This window comes from Chaetodon trifascialis, chromosome 6, assembly GCF_039877785.1.
Source record: "Chaetodon trifascialis isolate fChaTrf1 chromosome 6, fChaTrf1.hap1, whole genome shotgun sequence".
NCBI lineage: Eukaryota > Metazoa > Chordata > Actinopteri > Chaetodontiformes > Chaetodontidae > Chaetodon > Chaetodon trifascialis.
The window spans coordinates 28,353,969-28,377,658 of NC_092061.1; positions in this window are offsets into that span (position 1 = coordinate 28,353,969).

Genomic DNA, 23,690 nt, shown 5'->3' on the forward strand with positions numbered 1-23,690 from the left:
TGTGGAATTCCGGCAGGCTGGATGACTTGCGGCACATTGCTGCCTCTCGCAAGTCGGGGTGAAATTGCAGTTTAGGCTATCCCTACTTCCGAAGTTGTAATCCTGTGGAGGTGATGAAGGACTGCTTTCACCGTCCTTGCCTGGTTCTCTCTAGGATTGAGGAGACTCCTCATTGTGACTGATTCCATTCCCTGTGACAGTTTGGCATATAACTGTGTTCTTTGTTCCTCAAACAGGCTGCACTCCATAAGCAGATGTTTCACAGTTTGCTGTTTTCTGCAGGCTCCACACAAACCATCCTCATGCTTGCCGATTTTAGCTAAATCCCATGCCAGTCCACAGTGTCCAAGTCTTAGTCTCGTCATAATCACAGTGTGTTTTCGTTCACGGCCCAGATAGCACTGGTCTGTCTTTACATTACTTTGTATTGAAATGTAATGCCGTCCTTTTTCCCCATTCTCCCACTGGGAGTTTCAGGGCATTCAATCGTTCGCAACTGGACTTTGTCAGTTTGTCTTGGAAGACGTTTCACCTCTCATCCGAGCAGGCTTCATCACTTCATGCGCATCAGACTAGATAGGACAGCTCTAGTCTAATGAAATGGTGTTAGATTCAATTATTTATGCTCTGAGTGAGGCCAACCCCCAAAACCACGGATGGTATCACTCTATTGTGAGGCTTCATCAGTTCATGTGCATCAGACTAGATAGGACAGCTCTAGTCTAATGAAATGGTGTTAGATTCAGCCTGCTCGGATAAGAGGTGAAACGTCTTCCAATTCAAACTGACAAAGTCCAGTTGCAATGACCTGGATGAATGAGAATATTCACAGGCCCATTCTCCCACTGTTTCTGCCACTGAGCTGTTATGTCATCCTTGATGATAGAGCGCATTCAGATAACCCGATGCCCACAGTCAACTCTACCTCCCTCCTTAGTGCCCTTTTAGCCGCCATATCTGCCACCTCATTACCCTCCACCCCAACATGGGCAGGTACCCACAGAAAACCTATCATGCCTCCGGCCTGCTCAATTCTGTATAACAGAGTGAGGAGCTCCACCACCAGGTCTGGTCTGGCCCCCGCATTGTTATCCCTCAAAGTCATTAGGACTGAGGCTGAGTCTGAGCATATGACTGCCCTCCTCATCCTGACCTCCTCCACCCACTGTAAAGCCCATATTATGGCAGTTAACTCTGTTGTATAGACTGACATCCCCTCAGCCAGTCGCTTGAGCTTAACAATATTGAAGTCCGGAATGAAAAAGGCGAAACCTAATTTTCTTGTTTTGGGGTCTTGGGCCCCGTCTGTATAAATCTGGAGGTAATGCTCCCAGTTGCTTTTAAGTCTGCCCCTTACCAAATCTGAGCCTACAGCACTTTCCTGCGTTTTTATGGTTTCTAGCATACTAAAATCTATTTCTGGTGTCAGAAGGAGCCATGGGGGTACAGCTGGCCAGAGAACTTGAGGGGCCACCCCTACCTTTTTTCAATTCCAGCTTCTCCACTCGTTTACACATATTGAAAATGAAACTTTTTTTAGACTTTTTCCCCACCCCCCACTTCCAGGTAACATCAAGTACAGATTTTGCTGGGTGCTCTCCTTGATGCGCCTGCAGCTTAACAATATATTGCATCGCCAGTTTAGTCCTTCGAATTCCCAGAAGTGTTTCACCCACTTCAACAAGCAAAGATGGAGATGGTGTTGTTCGGAGTGCCCCACAACATATTCTGAGTGCCTTTGCCTGAATTACATCCAACCATTTTAAATTTGACTCTGCTGCTGTTCCAAAGCACACACAACCATAGTCTAGTCTTGACCTTTTCATGGCCCTGTACAGTAAATCATTCACTGAGTATCCCTGCCAGCACCCCATGAGCACCCCGACAGAGAATGCATTACGTTCACCACTTTCTCACATTTATTCACAACCTTATCAATATTCTTATTCCATGTTAACTTTTCATCAAAATAAACACCCAAAAATTACAATTTTTTCACCTTCTCAATAGCTTGTCCATACATATATAAACCCTGAGATTCAGTTTTTTGTTACCAAAAACCACATACTTTTTTCCACTGAGACTTTAAATCCCCATTTTTCACCCCATTTAACAATCCTGTTTAGGGCGTCCTGCATTCGCTCTGTTATGTGTTTAATGTTTCTCTCTCTTTTCCAGACTGCCCCGTCATCTGCGAATAGGGATACTCCATAACCAGACCCAAGGTCTTCGAAGATGTCGTTTACCATCACATTAAATAACACTGGGCTGATAATGCTCCCTTGGGGTCTTCCGTTATCAATTGTTGTGCCATTTGAATATGCATCTCCTACCCTAACTTGAATCATCCTGTTCTGCAAGAACTCCCGGATCCAGTTAAGCATACGCCCCTGTATTCCAGCCTCGTTCAACTTTATAATAAGTCCTTCCTTCCATAACATGCCATAAGCCTTCTCAATATCAATAAATACAACCACAAGTCCCTCTTTATTAGCCATGGCTTTCTTAATGTCTGATTCTAGAGAAATCATTGAGTCCATGGTGCTCCTCCCTCTGTGAAACCCACTTTGCCTTGGGGTAAACCGACCCTTCCTCTCCAACTTGTATACTAATCTATCAGTGACCATGCTTCGCATAACTTTGCACAATACTGCTGTCAGAGCAATGGGTCTATATGACCCTGCCTTTGAAGCATCTTTCCCTGGCTTTAAGATTGAGACCACCACTGCTTGCTTCCAGGAACTAGGAAGCATTCCTTCCTTCCATATATTATTTACCAGAGACAATATTTCCTCTAACACCATATCACTTGTTCTCTTAATGATCTCATAATTTATGCCATCCTTACCAGAGGCTGTTCTCCTCCCTTTTTTAATAGCTCTACGCAGTTCTTCCAATGAAAAATAATGATTGCAACCGTCACTGTTATCTTCATTTACCTCAATTTTGTACATGTGTCGTCTCAGTGTCTCATTTCTTTTCCTTACACCTTCCTCACCAAGGTTAACCCCGCTATGAACAGACTTAAACTTAGCTTCACACAATTTGGCTTTTTCTAAATCACTTGTACAAACCTTGCCCTCTTCCTCTAACACTGGCATGTTGTTTTTCCTTAAAATTCCTGACATACGGTGCACTGCCCGCCACATCTCACCCACTGTTGTTTCTACTCCTAGTCCTCCTGGTGCTTATTTTGATGGAGCCTGTGAGAAAGAGAAAGTTTTCCCCCATGTGGGAACATTTTGATCTGATCTCTCCCAATAAAATAATAAAGTAAGTACACTTTCAGTAACATTATTACATGTGTTTTGTGTTTGTTATGCAATGTACTTTATTTTTCACTGTCTTTTCTTTTAATCCAACGTGAAGTGTTTGTTGTGTGCTAAAGAATTGGGGTACACCAACAACACCTCATCCATGCTGAGGTATTCTTGTGCTTTGCATCAAAATAATGAGGGGAATGTGGCATATTTTGTTTCTGAGTAAAATGAATGAAGTCCTTAAGTTGCACAATCAAATTAACTGCCCTCTTCATGTTCACAAGCACGTCCACTGCCCCTTACCTTGTTAAAACACTGCAACAGTTTGAAAACAACTGTTCCCCTGTCATTATGAGTTATTCAAACGTTGACAAAATTATTTACTGATAAACATTTGACAAGTAATATTAGATTCCATTGTATTGTCATGTTACATACCCATAATACAATAAACAATCGAAAAACAATCTAAATTTTATTTATATGAATGAATACATGAACAGAAATGCATTTATGAGGATGAATTGATTTATTTTACTTGGCAGTCATTCCCATAGCTGCACCGTTGCAGGACAGTCTTGAGTTCATTGCAAATTGATAAAATTACAATTACAATTACCTATAATTTATAGGTTCCGCTCCGAAGCGTCGGCATGGTATGACCCATCACCACTTATAATATATCTGGCCGTTTAACAGTCTTTGACCAGCAGGGGGGTTTGTGTACATGAAGCCTCGAGAAATGAACCTTTGTGTGAATCATTTGGCTGGAAGGCTTCAAGGCTTCAAGAAGCTTCATCTCGCCATCACTAGTCCCATTCTCCCACTCTTGCCAGATCACAGGAAGTTATTACCAGATCTATGTTTGAGACAGCGCTTGTTCTAATATCAAACCTTGTTGGCCTGCCATCATTCAAACATATTAACCCACACCTATCCACAAATTCCTCTACAGTGCTCCCATTATTATCCTTTGCTCTGCTGCCCCATAAGGGGTTGTGTGCGTTGAAATCCCCCACCCAAATAACTGGGGCCCCTATTTGCTCCATAACCCCTTCTAATTCACTGATTTGATTTGCAAACAGGGATTGTAAAGATTTACCACATTTACCCAACTGTTCTTCATCCATACCCTTACAACAACACACTCTAGTGTACTCTTAATTTCCACCCTCTGATACTGCACATCTGATCTTATAAATGTTGCACAACCTCCTCCCGTTTTTACCCCTCTATCTTGTCTGACACTTTGATATCCTGGGACAACAAAGTCTAAGCATGGTTTGAGCCAAGTTTCTTGAATGCACAATATCTCTGGTAAAGCTTTAAATTCATCAACAAATCTCTTAAATTCCTGCCCATTTGCCACCAAGCTCCTTGCATTCCATTGCAAGATGTAAAACATCAGCAGTTTAACAATCATCTTCAATTATTTCCATGCTTCCCTCCTCCCCATAGTCCTCACTTCTGTCTGTACACCTCCTTTCTCTTCTCCTTATTTCATACACTTCAAGCTTCGCCTTCATGTACACATGCAGCTCCTCTGGACCCAGGAACACCTCCTCAAGCAATCTGTCTGCAGCATCAACTACCACTCTAATGATATCAGACCTTTTGGTTTGGTTTCTTGCTGCCCACTGTACATCTGCCATGAATGCAAGGAGCGACTTTGTCCCTATTATTTGCCTTGGAGCCACCGGCAGTGAGGAAACAGCACTTTCTTTTACTGCCCCTGTAGTCTCCCCTACTCCCCTCACTTTCTTCAGGGTGTCCGCATATAACATTTTTTTCCCTCTACTTTCATTCTTTCTACCTCCAAAGCCCTTACATGATGTTCACATCTTCTGAAGGAAGCTGTATGGTTCCCCCCACAGTTACAACACTTGATTTCCTCTGCCTGACACTGCGCAAAGTCATGGTTTCCTCCACATTTCCTGCACCTTTTATTTCCCCTACACACTGCAGCTACATGCCAAAGAGCTGAGCTTTGCCAGGAATGAAGCACTCAACAGGCCTGTTAAGCAGATGGCAAACTTTCATGGCACTCAATCACTGGGCTTCAGATTTACAGAGCACAAGTATATTTCCACTCGACAAGCTTTTCACATTCAGTACACTCCCCATTTTATTTTTTAGCCCCTCCGACAGGGTGAGAGGGTTTAAGGCCTTGTCACTCTTATCCTTAAACTTTATAATAATCTTAAACCCACTCTCCTCTTCAGACTTCGTCATTTTCCTCATCTCCTGAGACCACTCACTATCACTGTCTGACCTGTCTCGTTTCTTCGTTTCTCCGCCATAGCAGACCCCTTCCAGGGGAGCTTGGCAGTCGAGTCCAATTGTTCATCACCCAAACCTCGCAAATATAAAGAAACAGAACCAAACTCAACCATCGTTGCTCTCCCCAGTCGAAAGCTTAACTTCGACCAGCTCTTGAATTCAAATTTCGCTCCTGCAGCTCAACACATCCACACCTCCTCCCCAAAACCTTCTTCTTCTTCTTCTGTGGGGTTTATTGGTGGTTGGCAAACCAACTCATGGTGCATTACCACCACCAACTGGACTGGAGTGTGAACAAGAGATAAGGCAGGAAACAAAACAAAAAAAAAAACAACAAAACAAAACAAAAAAAAAAAAACTAGATTCTGTTATCTAACTTAGTTTCTTTAATGAACTTAACAATGTCATATTGTATCTTGCCTGCTGATTTCCCCAAAAGCCCTGTTAGTGCAAAGTCGTGATGTTTTGCCTTCCTTAATGACTGACTAAGATTTTTCCTCTGGGTGTCATATTTCTTGCAGTGGAGTAGTACATGTTCAACTGTTTCTGGCTGGTTACAGTGTGTGCAGTTTCCGGTAGGGTGTTTGCCTATTTTGTGCAATGTATAATTGAGACCTGAATGACCTATTCTCAGACGTGTTATATTGTTTTCTTCCCTACGTTTGAAGCCCACCTTCCTCCCATCACCCACATGCCTTTGTATTTGATACAGATGCCTTCCAGTTTCGCTGATGTCATGTAGTTTATGTATATTTCTTAATGAATGATTTAACCTCAGCTTTGCTTAGTGGATCTTGCATGCCTACCTGTGCAATTCGGAGTGTTTGCTTGGCCAGAATATCTACCTGCTCATTTCCTTCCACACCCACATGAGCAGGGACCCAGATGTATTGTGTGAATATGCCCTTAATATGCATTCTGTACATTATTAGGTATATTTCATTGACTATATCCATCCTGAATGCTGATCTGCCTGATCTAATACTTGATAGTGCCGAGAAACTGTCTGATGCAATAACTGTTTTTTGTATTTCCCTCTCCTCTATGCACTGTAACGCCAATAGTATAGCCAGCAGTTCTGTGGTGTATACTGAAAGATGATCTGATACCCTTTCCTTAATATGTGTTCCGGAATATATACTGCTGCTCCTGCACATCCTGTATCTGGATCTTTGGATCCATCTGTAAAAATAAACACTGAATCTGAGAAATGCTGGTCTAAATAATTCTGGACTATATGCCATATAGGATGTTTCCCTGACTTTTCCTTCAATTCTTGCTGTATTTTGAGGTCTATATTTGGCAAAGGAAATAACCAAGGAGGAATGGAAGAGGTTGGGACTGTGGGGCTGTACTGCAATTTACTCAGTCCTATGATTCGTGCTTTCACGTCACCAATCCAACCAAAACTCCTGAAATTAGTTTCATTGTGTTCCCAGCAGTCTGCTAAGATATTCTTGGCAGGATGTTTATCACCATGCCCTTGCAGATTGACCCAGTATGACAACATTAGCTTAACTCTCCTAATTCGCAGAGGCAACTCTCCCATTTCCACCTGCATCGCTGACACTGGAGATGTTTTAAATGCTCCGCTGCAGATTCTTAGGGCCTGAGCTTGCAGAACATCCAGCTTTTTTAAATTTGACTCTGCTGCCAACATATACGCTATACACCCAGAATCGAATATTGATCTCATGAGTGCCCAGTTTTGTAGAGATGATCTACTTGCTCCCCACTCCTGTCCTGCCAAACACCGAAGAACATTCACGACCCTCTAACTTTTACTCACAACTTTCCCTATGTGAGTGCTCCATGTAAGCTTCTCATCAAACCAGACCCCAAGAAATTTGATGACTTTAACCTGTTCCAGATGTTGTCCATACAGTCTTAGTGAGAGTGGAGTAATTTTATGCCGTCTTGAAAAGCAGATTACTTGTGTTTTTGCCACTGACAATCTAAACCCCCACTTACTTGCCCACCCCTCCACCTCAAGTATTGCAGCTTGTATTTTCCCACTCACATGAGCTACATTTCGACCTCTTGCCCACAGAGCCCCGTCATCCGCATACAAAGATTTCCCTACACTTCGTTCTACATTAGAAAATATGTCATTAATCATTATATTGAATAGCAATGGACTACATACACTACCTTGTGGTGTACCATTCTCTACCTCATATATACTGGAGTGTTCTGCCCCTACTCTCACTTGTATTTTCCTATTGATTAAAAAATCTAAAACCCAGTTATACGCTCTCCCACCTATTCCCAGTGATTTTAATTTAATGAGAAGACCCTCTTTCCAGAGCATGTCATATGCTTTTTCAACATCAAAGAAGACAGCTATCACCACTTCCTTATTGGTCTGTGCTTTCCTGATGTCTGACTCTAAGCACAATACAGAGTCCATTGTGTTCCGACCCCTACGGAATCCACTCTGATATGGGGACAGAAGAGCTTTACTTTCTAGGAAGTATATTAACCTCTCTGTGACCATTCGTTCCATGATTTTACATAGATGCGATGTCAAGGCAATAGGTCTGTAGCTAGATGGATCTGCTGAGTCCTTTCCTGGTTTTTGAACTGGTAATATTATTGCTTGTTTCCACACTGAGGGAAGTTGACCACACTCCCAAACCCTATTAAACAACTTCAACACTATGGCTTGTGCATCCTCTGTCAGGTGTTCCAACATTTTGTAGCATACACCATCTTTCCCAGGGGTAGTTTGACGAGCACTGATGATAGCTCCTCTCAGCTCAAACACACTAAAAGGCAAGTCTAATAGATCTCCTGACACCTCCATTTTCTCCAGTATGCTGGGGTTCCTTCTTAAGGTTTTACTTCTACTCTGCCTGGCTTCCTCTGTGAGATTGTCTGAACTGTGAACTTTCCTAAATGTCTGGGCTAGAAGTTCAGCCTTTTCCAAGTTGTTGATAGCCATTTTGTCACCACTGTTTCATACTGGTAATTCATAGTTTCTTCTGACACCCCCCCCCCCCCCCCCCATTCTCCTAATCATGCCCCAGATATCTGATAGCTGTACTTCACTACCAATACTGCTGCAATATTGCCTCCAAAATGTGCGTTTTTGTGATCTTATTGTTCTCCTTACTATTGCCTGGGCCCTTTTATACTGCATTAGAGCATCCTGAGAATGGGATTTTTTTTAATTTGCCTAAATGCTTTATTTCTGGCTTTTATGGCTTTGCCACAGTCATCATTCCACCAGGGCACATTCTTGGTACGTCTATTTCCTGTGCTTTTAGGGATTGCTTCCTCAGCAGATTGAATTATTTCATTAACTAAGTCCTCATTAAATATGTTAACATCCACCTGGTTCTACTCTTGAAGTTTATTAAATCTGCTTGCGCTGATCTTTTGGAAAGCATCCCAATTAGCATTTCCCAATTTCCATCTAGGTATTTTCTTTTCCTTTTCAAAGCAAATCTCTGTGCCAACTATAGTCTTCATAGGGTAGTGATCACTCCCCACTGTTGTATTTTTAACCACACTCCATGTGCTTACACCTGCTATTGCACTGGTTCCCGATGTCAGGTCAATTGCTGTTTCTGTGTTTTGCCTGCTATTATATCGTGTTCCTTCCCCTGTATTAAGACACACCAAACCGTGATCGTCTAAAAATTCCTCAACAACTAAACCATTTGTATCTGTGTTATTGCTTCCCCACAATGAGTTATGTGAGTTGAAATCCCCACACCATATTACACTATCTTGCACTAATCCCCCAACATTATTCAATATATCTAGACTTAATTTCTCACATGGATTATAGTAGTTAACTATATCTATAGAACCTTTGTTCGTCCATACCCTAATCACAATTGCTTCATGATCTGTGTTTATTTGTATAATTTTATATCTCATTCCATTCTGTATGAATGTTGCAACTCCTCCCCCTCTACCCGATTCCCTATCTCTTCTAACTGCAATAAAGCCCTTCATAATAAAATCCAACTGTGGTCTCAGCCATGTCTCCTGGATACAAAGCGCATTAGGTTTATCTCTCAAATTATCAATATATTTCTTAAACTCTTGTCCATTCGCAATTAAACTTCTTGCATTCCACTGCAGTAAGGTCAAGACCATTAAGATGATCCAGTGCATGTCTGAGATGGTTGGGCATCTTCATTTAGAATGTTTTTAACATCTTCGCAACTCAGCCCCTTCACACCAAGGTACTTTTCAGCTGACTTGACAATTATTTTGATCCTTTCATTTCGGCTCCCGTACTGTGCTGAGCAGTTAATTATGTCCGCCATAAACAGTACAAAGTCATTTTTATTCACTAGCAGGGTCTCCTCCTTCAGCTTATCACATCTTTTGCATTGTTCTACGTCTTTGTTCTTGCCCACATTTTGTTTTGTTACCTGTATGCTTCCTGAAACCGCTTTTGCTGCCTCTGCGTAGCTCATTCCCTGGGAAACCCTGATTCTCTGCACCCCTGCTGCTTTTTTACTAGCCTCGCATCCATGATATGCTGAGCTATGTTCCCCTCCACAATTGCAGCACTTCAGTTTTGCCCCCTCATCACATTTACCATATTCATGGTCTCCACCACATCTGCCACATCTTTGCTTTCCCTTGCAAACCGCCGCTACATGTCCAAATCTCTGACACTTAAAGCATCTCAAGGGTGGGGGAACATATGGCCTCACATCATAGCACATATACCCAATAAATATCTTTCCTGGGAGTCTTTCTTCATCAAAAGTGATCAGAACCGAGAGACTATCACTTTTAATCCCGTTTCTATTTGCTTTCAGACGTTTGACCTCCCTTACTTTTGCATTTGTTACATTTCCTTTCACATCCTCATCAGATACTCTTATCGGGATCCCTGTCACAACTCCCCTGACTAGCTTTCTGCTTCTAGCCAGGGTACATTGCACTTCCCTGTCCTCTATTTCATTCATTCTGATTGCTCTCTTTTGTTGTCCTTCATCCCTACATATAATCAGCAATGCTCCATTTCTCAGTATCTTGGCACTCCTTACCTCCCCAATTTCTCTGCTGATGATTTTAGTTAGCCGTATTGAGTTCCAGTCGCTGAACGAAGCTCCCTTTTGCACAAGACTAGCGATTACCTTAAACTCCTCTCTCCTTTCCCCTGCTACCGCTGCTCCCCCTTCAGAATCACTATCCTCCGAACTATTCCCCCGCTTTTTATGCTTATTATTCCTAACGATATTCCAAACGTCTTCATATCTCCCGCCACCTTCTTCCATTTCTCCTATCTCACTTCCTGCTCTGTCACTTCCTTCTGCAATCTCTCATCCAGTCATAGTCCAGTGTTGCCAACCGCCGACACTTTCGCTGGTCTCCCATCCTCGCCAAAACCATAGACATAATATACTGTAGTGAACTGAGGTTGTGTTGCCTGGGGAAACAGGGATCACAATTAGAGACTGATGAGTCTCACCTGCTCCAAAAACTGTGGCGGCTACCGGTGGCTGGACTGATGACTCTCACCTGCAGGTGATGAGGGAGGTGAACTGATAAGAGGGAGCGGAGAAAGCAAGAGGGTGTCGCTGGGGAGCGGAGCTGGAAGACATCGGGGCAGTTTTCCCGATCGAGCCGTTGCTGCACTCAAGGGAGGAGGATGGGTGCCGTTCGTAGCTGTATAGGGTTGCCGGCGGCGAAGACAGCTAGTGTAGGCTAAAGCAGTCCTTGTGATAGGGCTGTGGTTAGTCAGGGAACGGGGAGTTAGGCGTGCCATACCGCTGCCCAGCCTCAATTGAGAGCGTCTGCCACGCCGTCAGCCGCTTCATTATCTCCACGCTGGACCGGTGATTCCGTTTGGGAGCGTCTGCCACGCTGTCAGCCGCACCATTGTTTCTGTGCTGGACCGGCGATTCCGCCACGGGCTCCTGCCGTATGAGCCGGGTTGGACCAGCGCCATAAAGCCTAGACCCCGGGGGAGGGTCTTGGCCACCCGGCCAGCTAAGTGGACTTGACGTTTTAAACTGTAAAAGTTGGTGTTATGTATCTGTCCTGTGTGTTATTGTCCGCGTCCAGTTTCCATTGTCTAAATGTAATTTTTATACCTTTTAATCGAATTTCCACAGCAGCGTATTTGTGAGGAGCTGAGAGGAGGTGAGCGCTTCGACAGGTGGCGATACAGGTCCCGCCCAGTTAATCACTCGCCCCTTATTGGGTGAAATTAGGTGTGCGGTAATCTAGAGTGAAACTGGTTGGTGAGCCTTGTTTTACTCAGAGTGTATTTATCTTCTTTCGTGTGACGTGACCTGTGTGCATGCCATTGTGTGCTTACCTGTAACTGGTGATTGGGCTGCTGTGGTACTCCGGGCAGGTGGTTGGCTGGTGGGGGGGACCGGGAGAGGGGGATGTGTAAGGAGTTGGTCTGTTCTCTGCTTTTCTCACAAAGAAACTGTGTGGCTTATGAATTATTTGTTAAATAAAGTGGTTTATTGTCCATACGTGGGGTTTCGGGAGTATTTGTTCTCAGTTCTCTGACACCGGACCAACCCGGTCAAAGGTGGTGGCAGCCTATCTGTCAACCTGCTTATTTGGTTCTACATTAATTGGAAACAAAGAGCAACGCACATTACACTGGTGGCAGCGGTGGGATAGCGCCCAAAGAAATTCAGTTGGTTTTGTTGAATCACAATAACCAAAATGTCAGAGACTGAGAACAACTCACCAGCTCTTGGTGAGTGGAACGCTGAATCCCAGGGTCCTTCGCCTAGTGGCACTGTAGCTTCACTGGGTCCTGGCCCTTCCCCCAACATCTCCACGGTCCCCCTAGGTCTGGTATCAAGTTACACTGCAGCTCCTCAGGGTGGTGGTTCCACCCCTCGCCCCATCTTTATGCCTGAGATGTTTACAGGCACGGGCTGCGAATGGTCTGACTGGGCAGAACAGTTCGAATTAGCTGCAGATGTAAATGGGTGGAATGAATCGCTAAAATTCATGTCATTGTTACTCTCAGGTCGTGCTCGTGAAATTTATAGTGGTTTGTCAGCAGGGGCTAAAAGTGACTTTACCTTGTTAAAAGCTGCCCTGACTAGATGCTTAGAGCCACATGACAGTGAAGACTGGACAAGGGCTAGTTTTTTATCTAGACGGAGGCTGCATAATGAATCTGCTCGAGAGTTTGGTAGTGTCCTGCGCAGGCTGGTTGTAAGAGCCTACCCCTCTGTGGACAGTCAGACCCAAGACTTACTGGCTAGGGACCATTTCATTACACACTTTGCTACCGGTGATTTTCGTATTAGTCTCCGTAGTGCAAAACCCTCCACATAGGAGGACGCTATAAATCTTGCTTCTGAGATGGAGCTCCTTAGAACTTTGGAACAAAGTCAAATTACATCTGATGCTAGAGTTAGAGGGGTTTCAGAGAAGTCAAAAAGCGATGAATGTATGGAGAGTTTGTTGGGAGTGGTAGAGGGGCTGCGCCAGGAGGTCAAATCCTTGCAAATTGCCCTCCATACCCTCCAGACCGCCCCTATTAATCCAATCCCTGCAAACCTCCCTCCCGTCTCTGCTGTGGTTCCTGGGCAAGGGAGGCGGGAGCGTGGCACTGGCTGTTGGGAATGTGGGTGTACTCGTCATATACGGCGTGATTGTCCCTATGTACAGGGAAACTAGAGGGGGCGGGCACAGCGGGTCCAATGCCTGCCCCCCCTTTTCCAACAGGGGCCTATTCGAGTGGTACTGGAGGTTCCGGGTATTTGGCCGCCAAAGTAGGTGGGTTGGAGTCCATGGTATTGGTTGATAGTGGGGCAACCCTTTCTGTAATCCCCAAGCAGGTTTGACTAACTGCTACCGACGGGGGGTCTGAATTGGCGGGGTATACTGGGAATGTTTCAGCTGCTAATGGGGGGGAAATGGGGGTGATGGGACGATGGCAAACGGTGTGCCAATTTGATCAATTAGCCCTGGTGGCGGAGTTCCTGGTTGCGGATATTCCCTCTCAAGAGATTCTTTTAGGGTTTGATTTCCTCTCAAAGTATGGCGTGGTCATTGATTTTGGGGAAAAGACCTGTAAAATGTTAGGTAAAGCCTTTCCATTGGTGGTCCCTGAGGACTCTAAAATGCCCCAAACTGTCGCCGTACAGTCTGACACAGTGGTTCCCCCTCGGAGTGAAGCCATTATTTCAGGTGTGGTTCAGAATGGTTTTTGTGAAAAAGGGCATGCGGGTAGGGACTCTGTTTACGGATGTTGAAGTGGAGGTTGTGGGCCCAGAATTGGAGGGGGTAAGCGGGGGAGGGACAGTACCACCCTGGTCTGTTGATGCCCTTGTGACACAGCTGGGCATTAAGGAGAAAGGTTTGGGGTCTATAGAGTTGAGGTCAGTTCACTAACTGTTGCTGCGGAATCTCTCTGTATTTAGTACTGGTGATACAGATTTGGGCAGGACCCATCTGACCTTACATCAAATTGATACCGGTGAGGCTAGGCCTGTTAAATTACCCCCCTGCCATGTCCCCCTCCATTTGCAAGAAGAGGTGGCAGATCACATTAAGCAGATGCGAGAAAATGACATTATCCGGCCCTCTTGTAGTCCGTGGGCAGCCCCTGTGGTTCTCATTAGAAAGCGAGATGGTAGCCTGAGGTTTTGTGTGGATTACCGTAAACTCAATGATTTGACCCGGAAAGATGCATATCCCCTACCACGCATTGATGATGCCCTTGACAGTTTGAACAACGCCTGTTGGTTTTCCACGCTCGATCTAGCCAGTGGATATTGGCAGGTTGAAGTCGACCCAAAAGATAGGCATAAAACTGCCTTTATCACTCGTCAAGGTCTGTTTGAATTGAATGTTCTCAGCTTTGGATTGTGTAATTCCCCCAGCACCTTCCAACGATTGATGGATCTTGTTTTGGCAGACTTGCAGTGGACCACATGCCTTGTTTATTTGGATGACATCATTGTGTTCGGGCGTACATTTCAAGAGCATTTGCTTTGTCTGGATGAGGTTTTGTCTAAGTTGCGTCATGCAAATCTTAAGGTAAAGCCCTCTAAGTGTAACCTGTTCGCGACCCAAGTTCAGTATTTAGGCCATGTGATCTCAGCAGATGGGGTCGGAGTGGACCCTGCTAAAATACAGTGTATTCGTGAGTGGCCAGTTCCTAAGAACCAGACTGAGGTAAAAAGCTTTGTGGGATTGGCATCTTACTATAGGCGGTTTGTTGGAGGGTTTGCGGAAATTGCGCGGCCTTTACACCAGCTGACAGAGAAAGGACGACATTTTAAATGGACTGATTCTTGTCAGCAGGCCTTCGAACAGCTTAAAACTAGGTTAATGACAGCTCCAATTTTAGCTTATCCCGACCCCCACAAGCCCTTCATCCTGGACACCGATGCTAGTGACGCAGGGATTGGGGCAGTGTTGTCACAGGAGGAAGATGGGTTTGAGCGCGTTATAGCATATGCCAGCCGGGCTTTGACCAAACAAGAGAGGAAGTATGCCACTACTAAAAAGGAGCTGTTGAGTATGGTCACCTTTACAAAGTATTTTAAGCATTATCTGTTGGGGAGGGCGTTTGTGTTGCGTACAGACCACAATTCCTTACGTTGGCTTCATAATTTTCAGGGTCTTGAGGGTCAGTTGGCCCGTTGGGTGGAGCAGTTGGCTAATTTCCAATATAAAATCGTACATCGTCCAGGTAAAATGCATGCTAATGCGGACGCCCTGTCTAGACTTCCAGCATTTGTAATAGAGTCCTCTGTGGATATGGCCCCTCCTGAGAATCATGACCAGGACCTGGGCTCCGGCCCTATCATAGGTGCTGTCCAGAAAACGGCTCCCAAACCCATGTCTGATCTAGAAGATGTAGTTGACGAGTTGGCCCAAGCCCAGCGGGATGATGAGGAAATAGGGCAGCTTATTCAGCTTAAAGGTTTGGGAGGACAGGTAGAACTCCCGAGGGATCCGGCGCTGCAAAAGTATGCTGCTGTTTGGACCCAACTTCAGTTGCAGGGTGGTAGGCTGGTGCGGGTTCCAGCAGCCAACTCAGATGCTGCATCCCAGGGGCAAGTAGTACTTCCAAAAGCCTTGGTTCCCACAGTCTTGGCGCAGTTGCATAGCACGACCACGAGGGGGCACTTAGGAGTGCAAAAACTGCAGGGGAAAGTTAAAGATAGATTTTACTGGCCAGGGTGGTTTGGGGACGTTAGACAGTGGTGTAGGGATTGTGTAGACTGTGCATCCCGCAAGATGCAGGGGCAGGCCCCGTGCGCACCTCTTCAGCCTTCAGTCACCTCCAGACCTCATGAACGCGTGGCTTTAGATATTTTGGGTCCATTGCCAGAATGACATGAACAGGTACATCTTGGTGGTGGGGGATTATTTCTCAAAGTAGGTGGAGGCCTTTCCCCTACCAAACCAGGAAGCACACACCATAGCTCAGGTGTTAGTTGAGGAATGGGTTTGTCGGTATGGTGCCCCACGTAGCATTCATACTGACCAGGGGCGTAATTTTGACTCAAACCTGTTCAGAGAGATGTGTCAGTTGTTGAACATCAATAAGACTCGGACCTCCCCATATAACCCGCAGTCTGATGGGCTCATTGAAAGGTTCAATCGTACTTTGCTCTCTATGTTAACTCTGTTTGTGAAAGATAACCAGACAAACTGGGATGTCCTTTTGCCATATGTTATGTTAGCCTACCGTAGCAGCGTGCAGGCCACAACAGGGTTCAGTCCTTACAAAGTGTTGTTTGGTCAGGAAGTGGTTTTACCTATTGACGTTATGCTTAACTTAGAGGGTGGGGAGAGGTTTGCCTCAGCCAGTGAGTATGTGACAAGGTTGGCAGAGACGCTGTCCACAGTAATAGAGGCAGTGAAAAGGCATCAAGTAAATGCATCCAGGCAGCAGAAGAGGGCTTTTGATTTTCGTGCCAATTTCCAGTATTATTCGGAGGGGGAGTTGGTGTGGATACGTAATAAAGCCAGGAAACGGGGAGTGTGTCCGAAGTTACAGAGGAGGTTTAGAGGCCCTTATAAGATTTTAGAAAGGGTGACAGAAATGTTATATCGAGTTGTGCTGGTTGAAGGAGGGCCAGAATTAGTGGTGCATTTCAACAGACTCAAACCGTATCTTTGTTCCTTGCCAGAAGCACCAGCAGCCCGGGGGAGAGATGGCGCACCCCAAAAAGGTCCACCCCGCTCCCGAGGGCCATCTGAGGTCTCCTTTGGCTCCACCTGGGTTCATCATCGGCGTGCACAGCCAGCCCCGATGGGTGGGGAGAGAGGAGGAGCGGAACCCCTGAGGAGTGGAACCCCCGCCCCTGGGCCACTGGAAGGGCGGTGCCTCTCTGCAGCTGCCCTTACATCTCAGACTGGGGAGGCGACTGGAGGTGTTCCATTGGGAGGCTGCATACAGCCTCAGTCCCTGCTAGCCCTAGGCTCGGGGGATGCTCCAGTTCTTCCTCAGAGCCAGGGGGGCTTGTCACAAAGTCCCACACAGGAAGGGGCAGTCGGAGGATCAGCGCCACAGATACGCCCTGCATGCCAGCGAAGGCCACCTGTGTGGTCTCGGGACTATGAGATGGGCTCAAGGCGACTCGAGGGCGAGTCCTCTCCATTAAGAGTGTAGTGAACTGAGGTTGTGTTGCCTCAAAACAATATGCCATACCATATGTCTGTATTATGCTCTTTAACAAAGACAAAGTATTTCAGCATGAAAGCATTTGTTTTTAATGTGTGACAGTGTCCTGTATCATAACTACATCTCTGACATTTGTAACAAACCAAACTGTGTGAAAATCAGGTAAAAATTAGAGGAGTTGAGATGATTAGAGTAGCTGGACATACACCTTCCTCTGTAGAAATAAGTGCACCGGGGACGCATAGGAGACCCATCCAAGATGGCGGCCGCGCTGAACGTCAGCTCCAATAGGAAGCGGCAGTCAATAAGGTGTCTACGTATATTATGTCTATCAAAGATATACATAGAAAGGCTAGATGGCTGATGGGACTTTCGCCGGCGTCGTCACCGGTCGGCCATCTTACCTGGGGGGACTTTTCCGGAGCGCTCTCTCGTAGTCGATGGAAGGTGAGCGACTTACACAAACAAAAATACCCTTAACTTGCTGAATTCTTGACGGATTTACAAACAGTTTGGTTTATTAAAAACCTTATTAACGTGGCTATGATTCAGGCCGCGCAGACCTGTTGAAATTGCAGTTTTTCTTTTCGAAAATCGCTGCATAGTTGTGTGTTTGTTACAGCCATTTGCAAGGCTGCAATCTGGGAGTTTCAATTATTATATAGGTTTCCGTGAGACCAATAATAATCGTATGACAACAACATATTTTGTCTAAATGACAATTTGTGTGGATGCAGTTGGGTATTAGCTAGCAAAGAAACAAGAGGTTGTGAATGAGACATGTGAGCCACTTGGACTATTACAAAGTAACCTGGACTTAATTCTATACAGGTGGGAAAGGCATAATTACTCCTTCGCTTTAACATGATTTCCAAGCTGTTTCATCAGTGAAATATATCCTCGATTTAGATTTATTGTGATACAGTAACTGGCTGGCTTTGTGTTTGCAGAAATACCCCCCTACAGTACAAGATGCCGCACTTTTGTGCAGCATATGGATGCTCAAACGAACGTTCCTTCAAAACAAGAGCCCGTGGAATCACTTTTCACTCATAAGAAATGACTTGAGGGACATATTTAGGATAATTGTTGCTAACTTAGTGGATTTGTACTTGTATAATACAAGTTATTTTGACCCTGACGTTTTAGAAATGTTTCTACCATTTGTTTACATAATAATCATTGAATATTTCTTTTTCACATTTCTTTTAACATGTTACTGTTATTTAGGTTTTCATAATGGCATTCAAGCATAGGCTACATGAATTACCCCAACAATATCATAATTTAGCTCAGTATTTTTGTCCTTACCATTAATGTTAAAGGTAAGAAGGGTGTAAAATGTTGTCAGTAATTCATGTATCTTGGTACCTTCTCATGTTTTTAAGGTTTCCCCAAAACGCAGAGAAGAGGAGGCAATGGGAACTTTGGGTGCATGTTGGTTTAGAGTGAATGTTGCATGGTTTAGTGTTACTGTTGGTTTGGAGTGAATCTTAAATTGTTTTGTAATTGTGCACACCTGTTAATAAAAGAAACCTTGATGTCATGTTACTGAATGTGTTTATTTAAAAATTTATAATAAAATATATGTAGGGTAGAACAGGTAAGATGAACAAACCATCCCCTTGATCTTTAAAACTATACACATGAGTTGTCACGAGACCCTAAAATAAGAACACAAACATCATTTCCAACTGGCTGTGGAATTCTTTGACTTCTGTGGTATAATTATTTTTTATGCTAAAGCAAATGGACCCAGGTCTAAACTTATACATTATGCATGTTAGTAATATTCAATGTATAGAACTATGTGAATCATTTAGCAAAAGATCATTCTGAATCATTAAATTAATTAGGTTTTATCAAAACGATGGTCATGGGGCAAGATGAACCAAAAGCCTTGGGGTAAATTGCCAATATGAATCACAATTCATATAATGTACATACATTATTCAGGTTAAGTTTGAAATATCATGTGGGTCAACTTACCCCTTTATATTTAATATATGTATTAATTAGAAATATAAAATATCAAACTATTAAATGTTTAACATAAACACTGACGATTTAATTTCACTGTATATGTGTGCAGCTATGGCAGGTAATGGTCTACTATCTACTTTTTTAATTTAATATGAAAGTCCATGGTTATAATTATTATTATTAAATAGTTACAGCGTCTGTAAGCTATCTAGCCTTTCTGTATATCTATGTCTATATGTTACGCTGTGAGCCAATGAGGGCTGACGTCGCTACGCGGCGGCCATCTTACCTAGGGGCTGCTGGCTCACTGATAACATTAATGCCTATGGAGCATGTACTATTTAATTAACCATAACTTGCTCAATTTTCAACCAATTTTTAAACGGTTTGATTTGTTATAAACGCCAGAGATGTAGTTATGTTATTGCATATTTACGGATAATTATAACCATGGACTTTCATATTAAATTAAAAAAGTAGATAGTGTTTATGTTAAACATTTAATAGTTTGATATTTTATATTTCTAATTAATACATATATTAAATATAAAGGGGTAAGTTGACCCACATGATATTTCAAACTTAACCTGAATAATGTATGTACATTATATGAATTGTGATTCATATTGGCAATTTACCCCAAGGCTTTTGGTTCATCTTGCCCCATGACCATCGTTTTGATAAAACCTAATTAATTTAATGATTCAGAATGATCTTTTGCTAAATGATTCACATAGTTCTATACATTGAATATCACTAACATGCATAATGTATAAGTTTAGACCTGGGTCCATTTGCTTTAGCATAAAAAATAATTATACCACAGAAGTCAAAGAATTCCACAGCCAGTTGGAAATGATGTTTGTGTTCTTATTTTAGGGTCTCGTGACAACTCATGTGTATAGTTTTAAAGATCAAGGGGATGGTTTGTTCATCTTACCTGTTCTACCCTACATATATTTTATTATAAATTTTTAAATAAACACATTCAGTAACATGACATCAAGGTTTCTTTTATTAACAGGTGTGCACAATTACAAAACAATTTAAGATTCACTCCAAACCAACAGTAACACTAAACCATGCAACATTCACTCTAAACCAACATGCACCCAAAGTTCCCATTGCCTCCTCTTCTCTGCGTTTTGGGGAAACCTTAAAAACATGAGAAGGTACCAAGATACATGAATTACTGACAACATTTTACACCCTTCTTACCTTTAACATTAATGGTAAGGACAAAAATACTGAGCTAAATTATGATATTGTTGGGGTAATTCATGTAGCCTATGCTTGAATGCCATTATGAAAACCTAAATAACAGTAACATGTTAAAAGAAATGTGAAAAAGAAATATTCAATGATTATTATGTAAACAAATGGTAGAAACATTTCTAAAACGTCAGGGTCAAAATAACTTGTATTATACAAGTACAAATCCACTAAGTTAGCAACAATTATCCTAAATATGTCCCTCAAGTCATTTCTTACGAGTGAAAAGTGATTCCACGGGCTCTTGTTTTGAAGGAACGTTCGTTTGAGCATCCATATGCTGCACAAAAGTGCGGCATCTTGTACTGTAGGGGGGTATTTCTGCAAACACAAAGCCAGCCAGTTACTGTATCACAATAAATCTAAATCGAGGATATATTTCACTAATGAAACAGCTTGGAAATCATGTTAAAGCGAAGGAGTAATTATGCCTTTCCCACCTGTATAGAATTAAGTCCAGGTTACTTTGTAATAGTCCAAGTGGCTCACATGTCTCATTCACAACCTCTTGTTTCTTTGCTAGCTAATACCCAACTGCATCCACACAAATTGTCATTTAGACAAAATATGTTGTTGTCATACGATTATTATTGGTCTCACGGAAACCTATATAATTATTGAAACTCCCAGATTGCAGCCTTGCAAATGGCTGTAACAAACACACAACTATGCAGCGATTTTCGAAAAGAAACCTGCGATTTCAACAGGTCTGCGCGGCCTGAATCATAGCCACGTTAATAAGGTTTTTAATAAACCAAACCGTTTATAAATCCGTCAAGAATTCAGCAAGTTAAGGGTATTTCTGTTTGTGTAAGTCGCTCACCTTCCATCGACTACGAGAGAGCGCTCCGGAAAAGTCCCCCCAGGTAAGATGGCCGACCGGTGACGACGCCGGCGAAAGTCCCATCAGCCATCTAGCCTTTCTATGTATATCTATGGTCTGTAAGCTATCTAGCCTTTCTATGTATATCTATGATGTCTATGGCCAAAACCACTCCAAATCCTGGGTGCTTTTCATTACGTTGAATTGTGCCTCCTCGTCTCCTCTCTCCTTCGTCGACCCGGAAGTTGTTTCTCCTCCGCCATGATGAAGGATCTTCCAATTGCTTAATGCACCTGAAGGAACGAGGAGCGAGGAGAGAGGAGGCTTCTGAAGGAGATCAGAGTGAGGATACACCGGTGTAGCCTACGCGGAAGTCTTTTATTATTTAAGGGGCGTGTCGTATGTGGCACACGTTTGAATAATGGCGGGAGCAGGTCTTCACAAATGTAATCTTGATTCTTGTTTCAACTGTGTCCTTTTAAGAACTGTATCTGTCACCATGAAATTAATGAAAATTCTTGGTATATTACGGTTTTTTAAAGCGAGGCTACAAGGCTGTTGATTTAATCTACCACACAGCCGTCCTCTGTTATGCCTCTAACGGCATATAATTGAAACGTCATCAATGGCAATCAGGAGTAGAACAGTCTGACTGCAGATCTGACCATAATATCACGTTATACAGCTTTTACAGCTGTGCAAACGTCATCAGTAATTGACGTCGCTTCGGACTGAGGATTTTTCATTTCGGAGTTTCGTTTCCTCCGTCCTCACGTCCCTTCCTCGCATCCCTCTTTCATGGCCTCGCTGGGCGGAGCTAAGACGCGAGGAGAGGAAGCGAGTGGAGGAGACGAGGAGACCAATTTATGTAATGAAAAGCACCCCCTTTCTTTCATGCTCCTCTGCCTTCTCCTCTTCTTCCTAAGCTTTAATGACGGTTGGCAAACCAGCTCATAGGTGCATTATTGCCACCTACTGGACTGGAGTGAAGATCCGCCAACATCTTTAACTTCTCTTTTTGTTCATATCCTACACCAGTGGAGACCTTTTTTGTCCCTTCTATTTACACACTAAAGGGGCACAATATTAGAAACAACTCTGAATATAAACAGCTCAATACAACTCCACCAACAACTGCGACCTTGATACTAAAACATATGATTGAATGTATGACAGCATAAAAAAGCCCTGAACATTATAAAATTTATGGCTGAGCTGGAGTTCTATTAGATTGTACAGGCATAGCTAATAAAGTGGCCACTGAGAGAATATCCCTGCAGACTCAAGTCAAGGACTCCCCTGTATGCTCCCCTAGGATGTGTGGTTGAGGCTATGGTCACTCAAAGCACCAGGCTAACCTGCCATCTAAATAACACATAATCTCCACAGTGATGGAGTCACAAACAACAGAATGGATTGTTTCTGTGTTGTTACTCTCCACAGCTGCCTCACCTGTTGACATCATGCAGCAGGTGTGCTGTATGCCTGTCCGCAGGTAGATGACCAGGCCCCTTCAGGCTCAGCAGGAGGTAGCATTCAGAGAGAAAGCAGGTTAGGTTCACACAGTATGTTCCCACAGTAACTGACCTAGAGTTGAAGTTACCCTACCTCTCATTTCACGTCTAACAAAGTCAAAGAGTTTTCTCTAAACCCTCTTTCTGAAACTGGCCTTGTATTTTTGTCTGTATGCCAGTGGAGAATTAGCAGTAGATTCTCACTGCAACCACAAGAGAACAGGAAAGCTCATAGATATATAATATCTTAGAAACCCCTGGTAACAGCTGATTCAATACACAATGATATACTAACTATATCCACTAATTCCCGGTGAAATCATAAAGGACTTCCATGATTGACAAAGATGCAGTCAAACACTGTGAGCACTGGAGGGTAGACCACACTGTTGACTGTAAATACACAAAATTGGTGACTGCACTGGCACCAACACAACAGCAAATACAATGAGTTGTTGCGACACACTGTAAGCACTGGAGGTTAGTGTGCATCCATGACAAACATACTCATTCTATCAAATTTATAATGCTCAATGGCTAATGGTGACATTAGCTAAACAGTCTGGTCAATGTTAAAAAACAAACTTTCAAAAAAGACAGGGGTGTAATTACGCACATGTGACCACTCAGTCACACCATTGACATGCCTGCAATTGCAGTCAGGACGCATATGCGTAATAACATACTAATACTTCCGGTTGAAACCTTCAAAATATGACTTGAAAAATTAAAAGAGGCTGGACCAGGCATGTCCAAACTATTCCACAAAGGGCCGAGTGGCTGAAGGTTTTCTTTCCAACCAAGCAGCAGCACACCAGACTTGACTCATTTCATCAGCTGATCTCAGTCTTCAGACAGCTAATTGGTCAGACTGCATCCTCTTGATTGGTTGGAGGAAAAACCTGCAGCCACACGGCCCTTTGTGGAATAGTTTGGACATGCCTGGAAATGTAGTTGTC